The following is an 8,679-nucleotide window of genomic DNA, read 5'->3' on the forward strand; positions in this document are numbered from 1 at the left end:
TATATATATACACATGAGAGTGAGGGTCAAGTGTTGCCCACCTTCATCTTCCCCTCCATTGTATAAACTCCTCCTGTATGTCCCATCTTTGTGAGGTAATTTTCCCCATTTTCCTCTCCTTTTCCTACTCTCTCAGTGCAGCCATCTTTCTCACCTTTCCATTCTTCTTCTGGGATCACCCCAACATAATAAACATATACTTATGCCCTTTGAGTCTACTCCCCTATACCAGCCCTTGTGATGATAAAATACTGAGGTGTTACCTTCATCATCTTCCCATATCAATATATAAACAGTTTAAGCTTATTTAGTATCTTATGATTTCTCAGTCATATTTACTTTTTTATACTTCTCTTGGGTCTTTTGTTTGAATGCCAGATTTTATATTTATCTCTGGGTTTTTCATTAGGAATGCTTGAAAGTCCTCTATTTCATTAAATAAACATTTTCTCCACTGTAGGTTTATACTCAGTTTTGTTGAACATGCTATTTTTGGTTATGATCCTAGATCCTTTGCCTTCTGAAACATCATATTCTAAACCCTATGCTCCTTTAGAGTGATAGCTTCTAAACCTTGTGTGATCCTGACTGCAACTCCACAGTATTTAAATTATTTCTTTCTGACTGCTTGCAATATTTTCTCCTTTGCCTGGTAGTCCTAAGTTTTAGCTATAATATTTCTGGGAGTTCTCATTTTTTAAAAAACATTTTCATATTAGTCATGTTATGAAAGAAGAAGCAGAACAAAAGGAAAAACAAAAAACAAAAAAAGTAAAAATGCTTTGATCTGCATTCAGACTCCATCAGTTCTTTCTCTAGATGTAGATAGGATTTTCCATCATGAGTCTTTTGGAATTGTCTTGTATCGCTGTATTGCTGAGAAGAGCTAAGTCAATCATAGTTGATCATTACACAATGTTACTGCTAGTGTGTACAATGTTCTCCTGGTTCTGCTCACTTCACTCAGCATCAGTTCATGTAAGTCTTCCCAGGTTTTTCTGAAATCTGCTTGCTCATCATTTATTACAGCACAATAGTATTCCATTACATTCATATACCACAACTTGATGAGCATCCCCCCAATTTCCAATTCTTTGCCACCACAAAAGAACTGCTATAAATATTTTTGTACATGTAGGTCCTTTTCCCTTTTTTATGATCTCTTTGGGATATAAACCTAGTAGTGGTATTGCTGGATCAATGGTTGGATCAGTTCACAACTCCACCAACAATGCATTAATGTCCCAATTTTTCTCCATCCCCTCCAATACTTGTCATTTCCCTTTTCTGTCACATTAGCCAATCTAAGTGTGAGGTGGTACCTCAAAGTTGTTTTAATTTGCATTTCTTTAATCAATAGTGATTTAAAGCATTTTTTCATATGACTAATAAACAGCTTTCATTTTTTCATCTGAAAATTGCCTGTTCATATCCTTTGACCATTTATCAGTTGAAGATGATACATATTCTTATAAATTTGGCTAAGTTCTCTATATATTTGAGAAATAAGGCCTTTATCAAAGAAACTTGCTACAAAATTTTCCCTCAGTCTTCTGCTTTCCTTCTAATTTTGGCTGTATTGGTTTTGTTTGTGCAATGCAAACAAATTATCTATTTTACATTCTGTAATGCTAGTTCTTGTTCAGTAATAAATTTGCCCCTAATCGAGAGCTCTGACAGATAAACCATTCCATGCTCCCCTAACTTGCTTAAGCTATCACCTTTTCTGTCTAACTCATACCCATTTTGACTTATCTTGGCATATGGTGTGAGGTATTGGCCTATACCTAGTTTCTGCCAAATTACTTTCCAGTTTTCCCAGCATTTTTTGACAAGTAGTGAATTCTTCCAAAAGTTTGAATTTATCCATTTATCAAATACAAGATTACTATTTTTGTTTCCTATTGCATACCTAATCTATTCCAGTGATTCACCACTCTATTTCTTAGCCACTACCAGTATGGGTAGGCCACCTTCCTTCACATTTTTTTCATTAATTCTCTTCATATTTTGACCTTTTGTTCTTCCAGATGATTTTTTCTGGCTCTATAAAATAATTTTTTTGGTAATTTGATTGGTATGGCACTGAATAAGAAGATTAATTTAGGTAGAATTGTCATTTTTATTGTATGGGCTCAGTTTACCTTGAGCAATTAATATTTTTCCAATTATTTAGGTCTGACTTTGTGTGAAAAGTGTTTTGTAAATGTGTTCACATAGTTCCTCGGTTCATCTTGGCAGGTAGACTCCCAAGTATTTCATATTGTCTACAGTTATTTTAAGTAACTTATAAGATCCTTTGCACTTAAGATTATCATATTCCAAGCTCTCCAATCATTCAATGTAGAAGCTGCTAAATCTTGTGTTATCCTGAATGTGGCTCCACAATATTTTAATTTTCTTTCTGGCTGCTTGCAGTATTTTCTCCTTGACCTGGGAGCTCTGGAATTTGGACATAATATTCCTGGGAGTTTTCATTTTGGGATCTCTTTCAGGAGGTGACTGGTGGTTTCTGTCAATTTCTTTTTTACCCTATGTTTCTAAGATATCAGGGCAGTTTTCCTTAATAATTCCTTGAAATATGATGTATAGGCTCTTTTATTTATCATGGCTTTCAGGCAGTCCAGTAACTATTAAATTATCTATCCTCAATCTGTTTTCCAGGTCAGTTGTTTTTCCAATAAGATATTTCACATTTTCTTCTATTTCTTTTTCATTCTTTTGATTTTGTTTTATTGTTTCTTCTTAAAAAAAAACAAGTTTTGGCCCGTTTATTAAAGTATATTTTTGTACAGTTTACTTCTCACTGGTCTGTTCTGGCATGCTTCTAATGATATCAGAATCACTTGGATCAATGATAGCCAGTGTACATACTCTGTAGTACTTCCCACATGCTGTACCCAATTCAATGTTATTGCCACTGTAGTGATGTACGCCAGTTTTGGCCAACATAGCATAATATTCAATCTCTGATTTCCTCAAGGCTGGGCAGTTGTTGGCTAAGATGACCAACTTGGCTTTGCCTTGTCGGATCATTTTCAGGGTCTGTTTGTAGCCCAGCACGTATTTGCCGCTTTTCATGACCAGCTGGAGCCTCTAGTTGATGGACTCCAGCGACTTTTTCATCTTCTTTGCGGCCACCATCTTCCTGCCTGCGGTGCGGGAGGACCCTCAGCCAGAGACCTGCCGCCAAGTTGGCCGGGAAGCGAGAAAGGCTGTTTTATTGTTTCTTGATGTTTCATGGGGTCATTCTCTTCCATTTGCCCAATTCTAATTTTTAAGGAATTATTTTCTTCAATAAACTTTTGTACCTCCATTTCCATTTGGCCAATGCCACCTTTGAAGGATTTGTTTTCTTTAGTGAGCTTTTATAATTTTTAGATGTTTTCCCCATCTGGTCAATTCTGCTTTTTAAAGAACTCTACTCTTCAGTGAATTTTTGTGCCTTTTACCTCCTATTCTGTTTTTTAAGGTGCTATTTTCTTCAATTTTTTTGTGCTCCTTTTATTAAGCTGTTGACTTTTTTTATGGTTTTCTTGCATCACTCTCTTTTCTTTTTAAATTTAAATTTTTTTGCTAATTTTTAGTTCCAAACTGTCTCCTCCCTCTTTACCCTACATAGGCCACTATTTCACATACACATACATGTGTATGTATATATATAAAACCATACTATACAAGCTTCTATTTATCAGTCCTTTCTCTGGAGGTGGATAGCATCTTCATAGGTACTTTGTAGTTAATTTGAGTACTTATAATACTCAAAACAACTTAGTCATTTACATTTATTCTTCAAACAATATTGCTGTTATTGCATACAGTGTTCTCTTGGTTCGGCTCATTTCACTCTCTTCATTATTTCATGCAAGTCTTTTCCTGTTTTTCTAAAATCTACTTGCTTGAACCGGGTTAGAATATTGTACACATTAACAGCACTATTGCATGATGAACAATTATGAATGACTTCATTGTTCTCATCAATACAGTAATCCAAGATAATTCCAAAGGATTTATGATAAAAGAACTGTCATCTGAATACAGACTGAAGCATACAATTTTTCTCTTTCTTCCTTCATTTCTTCTTCTTTCTATTTTGTTTAGGTGTTCTTGCACAAAATGACTAATATGGAAATGTAATTACATAATTGCTTACTGTTTCAGGGAGGGAGAGGGGAAGGAGGGAAGGATAGAATATGGAACTCAAATGTAAAAAAAAGAACCAATGAGTGTTAAAAAAAATTGGTTTTGCATGTAATTGGAGGAAAATATTATGTAAAAAAAATTTTTTAAATAAAATCAACTTGCTCACCATTTCTTATAGCACAGTAGTATTCCATCATAATCATACCACAACTTGTTTAACCATTCCCCAATTGATGGGCATCCCCTCAATTTCCAGTTCTCTGCTACAAGAAAGAGAACTACTATAAATATTTTAGAACATAGTTCTTTTCTTTTTTTCCCTAATTAATTACCCTTGGAAACTGATGTAATAGTGGCATTATTGGGTCAAAGGTACACACAGTTTTATAATGCTTTGTGCATAATTCCAAATTGCTCTCCAGAATGGCTGGATCAGTTCACAGTTCCTCCAAAAGTGTATTAGTGACCCAACTTTTCCATGCGCCCGCCAACATTTGTCATTTTCTTCTTCTATGATTTTACCTAATCTGATAGGTGTGAGATGGTATCTCAAAGATGTTTTAATTTGCACTTCTCTAATCAATAATGACTTAAAGCATTTTTTCATATGACTATAATATGTTTTGATTTCATCAGAAAACTGCCTGTTCATATCCTTTGACCATTTATTTATTATTGAGGAATGACTCATTCCTATAAATTTGACAAAGTTCTTTATATATTTGAGATATGAGACCTTCATCTGAGAAACTTCTATAAAAAATTTCTCCCAGTTTTGTTATCCTGCTATTGGCTACGTTGGTTTTATTTGTACAAAACCTTTTTTTAAATTTAATGTAATCAAAAGTATTCATTTTACATGATATCCATCTCATAAATTCTTCCATCCATAAATCTGATAAGCAATATGTTCCATGTTCTTCTAATTTTCTTGTGCTATCTCCCTTTATATCTAGAACATGTATCCATTTTGACCTTAACTTGGTAAATGGCGTAAGATATTGGTCTATACCCAATTTCAGCCAGACAGCTTTCCAGTTTTCCCAACAATTTTTACTAAATAGTGAATTATTATCCCACAAGCTTAAATCTTTACATCTGTCCAACACAAAGTTACTATAGTAATTACTACCATGTATTGTATGTCTGCTCTGTTCCACTGATCCACTTTTCTATTTCTTAACCAAGGCCAGATAGTTTTTTCTTTTTTTAAAGTTTTTAAATTTATTTTAAACTTATGTACAAAATAAGAAAAGAAAAAATTGCCATGTACACAGCAGAACATAAGAGAGGACTAAATACAAATCAATAAATTTCCATTTAAAGAAAATCTATATAATAAATTCTACACATTGTTTTTGAAGCTATCCAGCTTTTCTTTGTTTCCTTGTAGGTGTTTTGTTCTCTGCTGTGCAGTTTTTATTTTATTTTTCCCCTCCCTCCCTGCCAAGAAGGCTACCATTAAGTGTATATATATATGTGTGTGTGTGTGTGTGTGTACATGCATACACATATACATGTATATTATATAAATATACATATATGTTACACATATACATATACAGAGATGTCTATAAACATACATATATACACACATATACACTCATACGTGTATATGTCAGACCATACTATATTTCTACTTTTTATCTGTTTCTCTGAAGCAGGATAGCATCAACTTTCATAAAGTCCAATTCTTTCCATGTTTTTCTAAATCAAACAGTTCACCATTTCCTATACCACAGCAATATTACATCCTAATCCCATTCTATCTGAGAGTTTGTCTATGAAAGTTTTTTCCCAATTTTCTGCATTCCTTCTATTCTTGGCTGCATAGGTTCTATTCATATAAGAAAATTTTAATATAAAATAATCAAAAATATTCATTTTGCAATTCAACAATGCTCTCCCCTAATAATATGTCTTAAGGTCTGATATTACTGAATCTGCTTCCTTTACATCTTTTGTCCCTAGGTTTCTTTGAATTTTCTTAGCTTTTGTTCCTCTAAATGCACTTTGTTATTTTTTCTAACTCAGTAATATAATTTTTTAGTAATTTAATTGGAATGACATTGAATAAATGAATTGGTTAAGTACAATTGTCTTTTTTATTACATTGGCTTTACTACTCATGAACAATAAATATTACTTCAATTATTTAGATCTAACTTTATTTGTATAAAAAGTGTTTTATGTTTATATGCATAGGGTTCCTATGTCTGTTTTGGAAGGTACACTTTCAGGTATTTTATACTGCCTAGTTATTTTAAATGGTCTAAAACAATATTGAATAATATGGCTGACACATAGTGTCATTTCTCTATTTTTCTCTTTTGAGTAAATCTATTTTAGTTATAACTTTGTCTGATATCATGATTGCTACCCCTGCTTTTTTATATAAATTCTAGTCCTTACCTTTATGTTCATGTGTATCTCTCATTTTTATGTCATTTCCTGAAAGCAACATATTGTTGAATTCAAATTTTTAATCTGACATCACTTTGATTTTATGGGTAAATTCATCCCATTCGCATTCTAAGGTACAAGTACTTGTATGTTTTTCTGCTTCCTATTTTTCCTCACTATCTTTCTCACTCTATTCTTGTCCCTCCTCACTCCTCTGCTCTACTTCTACTTGCTACCTTGCCCTCCTATTCCTTAACTTACCCATCCCTCTAAGAATCCCTCCTTTATCCTCCCCCCCATCCGATCCCCTTGCCCTCATTTCATTCTGTGTGTATATATACACACGTATTTGATTTTTAAAGTCCTTTTTAAGCTCTTCCAAGAACTCTTTTTAGGCTTCTGACCAATTTACATTTTTCTTTGAAGTTGAAATACCTATTTTGACTTCATTGTCTTTCTGTGTTTGAACCCAGATCTTCTCTATCACCATAGTAGCTATCCATGGTCAGGTTCTGTCTCTTTTGCTTGTTAATTTTTAAAGGCAGATTATTTCTTGGTTGTTAACTTTATGTTAGAGTGGGGCTCTAGTCCTGAGGTGTGGAAAATAATGTCTCAGGTTTCAGGTTTTGTGTGCTGTTGTCCTCTGAGCTCTAACTGGGGGCCTGTCCTCAGGTACTCCTCTCCATCCTTGAGCCATAACCAGGGCCACCAGCAATGCTATTACCAAAAATGGTTTTACTCCCTGCAATCCCTCCCATGGTTACATGTTTAATCTCGCCCCTCTGCCCTGGAACCCAAATTCTCCTCTCCAGGGAGTGACCACAGCTAGTAGGGCTCCCTCCACTGTGTGACCAGACTCACCAGCGTGTTCTTCCTCCTCCTCCTCCTCACAGCCATAGCCTGGGACCACATCTGGTTAGCACACCTGGGCCCTGTCAGTGGAAGGTCCTGCAATCTTTCTCTGATCAGTTTCCTCTCTCCTTCCCCCCCCCCAACACTGTACCTGGGGTGAAAGCTCCTGAACCAGAGGCTGCCCCCAACACAGCTGCCCTCAAGATTTGTTGTTTGTTGATTCAATGGGATCTGCACTTCAATAAGCTTAAACAACCACCTTGGGAGGTCAGGTCTTTCCATCGTCATTCTGTACTGAATTTGTGTTTTGATCTTCCATGTCGCTATAGTAACTTTCTATGATCAGGTTCGTGTGTGTGTGTGTGTGTGTGTGTGTGTGTGTGCATTTTCCCAGCCTATTTCTTGATTTTTAACTTTATGTTAAAGTTGGGCTCTGCTCCCTGGGAGGAGGGAACAATGTCCAAAGCTTGAGATTTTTTATTCTGTTGTTTTCAAAGCTAGTTCTGTGAGGTCTGTAAGTTTTCAGTTCATCTGTGGTGCTTTGATCTAAAGGGAGGTGTAGTCACTGGTCTGTGAGTGGCCAAAAGCACTGTTTTCTGCCCTGAAACTGTGAGCAGTTGGGGGTTCAGCATTCAGTCTGACATTCTTTACTGTTTGCTGTAGAGAATGATATAAAGGACTAAGGCAAAACTGCTGTTATTCTGCCATCTTGACTCTGCCTCCCAAAGAGGCCAATTGGCATCTATTTCCACCTTGCCCAATGGTATGGATTTGGGACCTTATCTTGCCTAGTGCAGAGCTTCCTCCTCTTTCAGTTCCTAGATGGCAGAATGCTCTGTGAAGCACATTTCTGGACAGACTCCTTCCCCAGTGTCCGTAGACCTCTATGCATTTCTCCCTATGCCAACGTGGCATCATGATTTGTTCTTGGATTTCCCAAACAGGATTTAGTCTGGTGCATTTTCTAGATCTATTTGGAAGAATTCTGAAGGGGAAGCTCTGCTGCAGTCCTTGCTGCTCTACCACCTTGGTTCTGCCTCCTGTCTGCACCTTTTTCAAACAATTTAGCTAAGGTGAAGAGACATACAGGACAATAGCTGTGGGCATGGCAAGATCAAGGAAAAGCTTTTTAACGAAGGAGATCTGGGTGTGTTTTAGGCAGCAAAGGATAAAGCAGATAGGGAAAGATCAAAGAACTAAAGATACAGTGGGGAAAACTTCAGGGGGTAATATACTAGAGAAGATGGGTGGGAATAGGATCAAGAGTACCCGAAGAGGAGT

General features: G+C 35.8%; 1 pseudogene; it reads right to left on the reverse strand.

Moving 5' to 3' along the window:
• Positions 1 to 2,752: 2,752 nt before the first annotated feature.
• On the reverse strand, positions 2,753 to 3,188 carry LOC118858210 (annotated as a pseudogene).
• Positions 3,189 to 8,679: the final 5,491 nt, after the last annotated feature.

The sequence above is a fragment of the Trichosurus vulpecula genome, chromosome 7 (assembly GCF_011100635.1).
Source record: "Trichosurus vulpecula isolate mTriVul1 chromosome 7, mTriVul1.pri, whole genome shotgun sequence".
In the NCBI taxonomy this organism is placed as follows: Eukaryota; Metazoa; Chordata; class Mammalia; order Diprotodontia; family Phalangeridae; genus Trichosurus; species Trichosurus vulpecula.